The sequence below is a fragment of the Oryzias melastigma genome, linkage group LG18 (assembly GCF_002922805.2).
Source record: "Oryzias melastigma strain HK-1 linkage group LG18, ASM292280v2, whole genome shotgun sequence".
Taxonomy (NCBI): domain Eukaryota; kingdom Metazoa; phylum Chordata; class Actinopteri; order Beloniformes; family Adrianichthyidae; genus Oryzias; species Oryzias melastigma.
The window spans coordinates 13,517,987-13,523,450 of record NC_050529.1 but is presented as its reverse complement, the minus strand read 5'-3'; the positions used below and the strand labels follow the sequence as shown (position 1 = coordinate 13,523,450).

Below are 5,464 nucleotides of genomic sequence, written 5' to 3'. Positions count from 1 at the left end.
TACATAAACATGATGTAAATATACTCAGAACAACAAATGTGCTTAAGAAAATATGTAATTTATTACAATTCAGTTAAATTTAAACACTCATACATTTCTAAATTTACTATCTTGGAATAGAAGATGGGACAGACATGCTGAATAATCCCTTCACTCCCTCCAGTGATTAAGACTATTACCTAGCAAAAAACTCAGTTTACATGTTTTTTTACTGCAGCAAAATTAAACTTTATTGCTTATATTGCTATTTTTGGAATGTAGTTAAGAGCTTTCAATGACATAGTTTGAGCTGACATGCACAAAATGCTTTGTAGCAGGCGGCATTCTCCAGCATCGGTTGTTGTAATGTAGCCTATTTAACAAAACGTGCTATTATACGAGCCTATTAAGGATTAGTAATTGTTTTGAAAAGGAGAAGCCAAGTTGTAAATAACTTCAGGTTAGAAAAAAAAATCTGATTCCTTTTAAAAACAAAAAGGAAAATTTAAGGGGTAAAAAATGCAAATAAAAAAATGTTATTTAGTTAAAGCTTGTATCTTAAAGTATAAAATCTCATTAAAATTGCATGCACCCTTATTAATATTTGAACATAAAAACAACTTAATCTAAATATTCTCATTTTATTTGTTGATTACTCTTTAAATTTCTCTTATTTTGAAAATATTTTGAAAAAAAAATTCTGAGAAGCCATTTAAACATTTGTATTTAGTTTTCTCTTAGAAATGAAATTGTGCTTTACTGTCTAAAATATGTCAAAACTACATGTAATTTAGGAATATAACATTTAAAAAATAAGAACACTTACTTCCATATGAGCTGCAGATTCTGCAAAAGTCTTCAAAACCTGCCTAAATCATAAGTCACTTAAAATCTCACTGAGCTCTTGTTCGTGCAAAACACTGATGAGATCTACCTCTTTGCGTCTTCCTATGCACCTGATATTTGTTTGCAAATTTGAAAAATATTAGGTGTGCCGTGAATTTCTTTTGAAACTGATGCCGTTCGTGAGAACAGGGGGAGGGAGACAGTGAGTAATTAGAAATTAAGTAAGCTTTATGCTTAGGGCAATGACGTTTTCCACAGTGCTATTTTTCTTCATTCCACTCATAAGAACAACATATTTTTTCTTGATCTCTTGACAGATGAAGGTTTAATAGTTGTTTTCTTTTAGTGAACTGTTTTCGCTAAATGCCATCAGCTAAAATACTATTATGGAGTATTAGGGCCATAAAAAAAGGAATATCACAAGATTTAATCACGAGATTTAAAGTTGAAGTGCATATACAGTCCAGCATTGGACGTCACTATGCCTGACTAAACTCAATTTGGTCAAAGCACCTTGGATTTCCACAGGTAAGCTGAATGTTTATAACGTTACAAATGTTTGGAAGCTCCTTTGTTTGATTTATGGTTTATTTATGTTTTATTCATTGATGGTTGGCTTACAGGATCCCTGCAGTTCCTGTTGATGAAGCCGTCAATATCCCTTCAGCTGTCTACTTCCAATCATTTCTTTCTCTGGGAAAGACAAGATGTCCTCCAATTTTATTTGAGGCTTTTGTATGTGGAAACCCAGTTCTCAGCATTTTCAACATTCTTGTGCTAACGTTACAGACTGTTTTCATTCCTCTTTGCTGTTTTGTGTTGAAACGGGAAATCCCATTTGGAGGAGGGGAAGTACGTAACCCAATTTTTGTTCCCCTTTGGTGTTCTTGTGAATGAAAAGAAAATCCTGCAAATGTGTCTCTCAGAGCTCCCTCTTTTGCATATGAAACTCCGCATTACCGACCTGAAAGACGGCTACACTAATAGTGATTTAATTTTGAGTCGCCAAAAGGTTCCAAATTTCTTTTTTTTTTTTTAAACCTATTTCTAAATAAAGCTTGACAAGATGCTCCACATCTTTCATCCACAGGCACAGTTCAGATAAACATAACACTATGGTGTTTTTTCTCATTAATTTATTACTTTTTCTCGAAAAATTTATTCTTTTTTAAGTAATGATTTTATGAGAAAAAAGTCATACATTTAGCCTGTGATTTTTGAAGTCCTAAATATACAACTTTATTTTTGCAATTTAACAGTTACAACTTTTTCTTGTAAATTTATGAGATTTAAAATTGCAAAAAAAAAAAAATAATAAATAATAATAAATTATTTGTAAAATGGCCCTAATAGTTCCCAAAAAACTAACAATAATATTTAGGATGTTTTTTTATTTATTTATTTATTTTTTTTACAAAAAACTTGATCCTTTGAGGACGTTTTCTTCTATGACACAATATTAGGGTCAGTATATTTCAAATATTTAAAAGCCAAAGTAGATTTTTTTATTCTTAAAAGTCCTTGAAAAATGTATCCAGTCTCTTTAGACTAGACATGTGCTTGTTAAAAGAAAGAAAATAAAAACAAGACACACTTCAAATCAATTTATTTTTGTTAGCAGGCTATTTAATTTTACAGTTCCACATTTTGAGTTACTTGTGCCAAAAATCTCTTTTTTTTAAATAGGGAAACATGTAACATAAAAGTTTTTTCATCTTTAACTATGACATTGTAGATATTCTAGAATTCCATCCTCGGTGACACACGGAACAAGTAGCCCAACCACTAAGCAGGAAACTAAATCTTTCAACTCATGGCTTACTTTAACAATGCTTATCATTCCAATCATTTATACATGTATTTTTCTTCATTGGTAAAGAAATTTACATTTCAATATGCATGTGTAAAAGACAGCTTAACTAAGAAAAACACACTTCACGAATAAGCTCAAATGTTTTAAAAATGTAAAAACAACAGAATTGGAAAGTTGAGGGTGCAGCACTACAGTTGTGTTTGCTTTGTGGTGGTTTATTTCAGAATTGTCTACAAGCTGAACAGCATTACTAAGGTGCATAATTCTCCTTAACACAAACCCACAAAGGGTGTGATTGATGGCGTGATCATGAGTTGGATGTTCACGTAAGATGGTGACTGTGTGAAGCTGAAAATCAGAAAAAAAGACTTATTTTTCAATAAACATACTACAAGCAAACAAAACTACAACGATGCAGAAATAAATATTACTGTCAGCTTTATTTTATTTCTACATCTACTTTTAACTAAGTGTCTTTACCTGCATTTTAATAATGACAGATCACAGGAATTCTTTCATATCACAAACAAATAAGTTCAAAGGATTTGACGGTGCCACTGCACAGCGACCTAAATGCAAGTTTTTCTGCATATTCAGCAGGTGGCCCCCATGCTGGCACTGCACGATGGCCGGGGAAGTTTAAAAAAGAAGTTTTACAACAGGACAATTAGTCTCTAAAAGTTGACATCGGTCAGTGGCCCAACGTGCACATTTTCATTTTGAGGTCATGCAGCGGCAGTCCAGTGATGGGCTACCGGGCGGCTGGTGGCACTTGATATGAACGGCTTCTATCCAAAAACATTTGGACATCATCTAATCCAAACTACTGCTGGGTAGTGATTTGTCTGCAACCCCGCCACCTCTCTGGCGGCCCAGCTATCACCCGATTTCATAATGTCATCCCTGCCTGACAGCTGCCTGACTCCCACTTTCTAAATTCATAACCACACAAAAAACCAGGCAGCCACATGAAATCTTAAATATTCTGCCATTGCCTCCCCATTGCGTGGTGGCAGTTGTATTTGTGACCGTACAATTAGGTTTTGGATTGATGACGTCCTGCATGCTGGTGGGATAAGCTCGAATCACAGATGAATAAACTCCAGAGCCTAGACGCAGGCCAGTTCATGACAAAGCTTTGGTCCAGGGGGTGGACAGGGTGGAGAAGAGCTGGCAAAGCCATCTAGAATGTAGAGAGATAAATGCCCATGATTTTAAAGGCAACTACATGATTGTGATTGGCTTAAAAGAAAAGTCAGGGAATGTAGATATTGGTTTAGAAAGTCCAGGCTAACTTTTCCAACCAACCTGCCGTTGAAGCTCCTTATTGGCAAAACGCACTTGATCCAGATAATCAACTGTAGATGAGACAGGATTTCTGGAAAACCAACAGGAGGCGGGACCTCAAGGTCTGGAGTTTGACACCCCTGGTTTAGAATAAACTCTTAATTACTGAATGGTTTGCAGACTGAGTGATGTAAGAACCCAACTTACCCAGAAGCGAGGTCGGTCTTCCTCATTGAAACTGTGCCAAAGTTTCACGACAACAATACTCCTGAAACTGTTAAATGCACCGTAAATTTAGTCAATTAATCTTAGAAACTGATGAAGGATCAATCACCCTAAAGGTCGAACTAAGAAATCTTAGTATAGATGTAATTGGAATCATTCTCCAAAGAAACTCTATGGAGAACTCCAACCAGCAGATGGTGCAGTGACCTCTAAAAAGCAAGGTGAGACTATTAGAACTGAAGATTAATGAAATAAGAACTAACTTGGTGTGTTTTAGTCTTACTCTGAGCTGCTGAAACCGACGTGTCCAGGAGCAGGAGGAGGTGGGGTTCTTGTGGCTTTGTTCATTGCATATTTGAAGCAAAAGGCAAGAATTAAGGTTCCAGGTTGAACCTCTTTCCAGTTTTAAAGTCAACTGAGGTCCAGATGAGTTTATCAAACAACTTTCATTCTTTTTATTATTTTACTATCATCCTTATTTTATTTTTAAAGTCAAGACATTCCTGATTCACTTCTCAAATAAATGTTAAAACTTAAGAAGAAAGACAAAAACAAACATATCTTCAGATTAGAAAAAGATATGATATGCTAAAAAAAGGCTTTAATTTGAACTAATGTTTAACATATATTTTGTCTCAATAAACTTTAAGCAAAAGTTACAAAGATCTGTTGGCTTGCACAAGCATGCAAAATTCTTTTACTGTAAATTCACAACTAAAATCGTGATAATTTTCCTTAAGTTCAAAAGACAAACAGCAAAACAGGTTATGGAAACTTTCAGGGAAAATTTTTTAAATTTTGGTTGGTTTTATGTCAGATACAAGATACAAGATTACAAAAAAAAAAAAGACTTCAGTACAACTTCTTGTATATCTTTGTATTCTGCTATGAAACAAAATGCAGAGAATTGAGTGTAATTTAAAGAGAAAATCAAGAAATACATAATTGTGGGTTTATATGCTATTTAGTGTTCTATACTTGTCACATTTCTAAAAACTTAGCTTTTTTTGACAATTATTGACCTTCAAAACAAGTGATTTTTAAATATTGTTTTTCGAGAAAAGAGGTGATAACTAATCCAGGTAACTGAAGAGAGAAAAAAAAATGATTTAATAAAAAAATTTAAATACAAAAAATGTATTTTAGGTTGATCTTATTATTGTCCTTTTACAGATTTATTGTGAGATGTCTTATGTTAAGTCAGTTGTGTTTGAGGGGTAAATAATGGTCTTGGAAGTAGTTGGGTGGTCAAACAAAAGAGGTCTCACCACTGCAATCTTTGGGCGGTGTTGAAAAAAGACTGTGCTGTTACTT

At 34.0% G+C, this 5,464-nt stretch overlaps 1 long non-coding RNA gene across 1 annotated transcript; it reads right to left on the bottom strand.

Annotated features, from left to right (window-relative positions):
- Positions 1–1,845: 1,845 nt before the first annotated feature.
- On the bottom strand, positions 1,846–4,782 carry LOC112156046. Its single transcript, XR_004949597.1, has 2 exons — positions 4,133–4,782; positions 1,846–4,065 (listed from the first exon to the last, which is right to left on the bottom strand). It is a non-coding gene; the product is annotated as an uncharacterized LOC112156046 (long non-coding RNA).
- Positions 4,783–5,464: the final 682 nt, after the last annotated feature.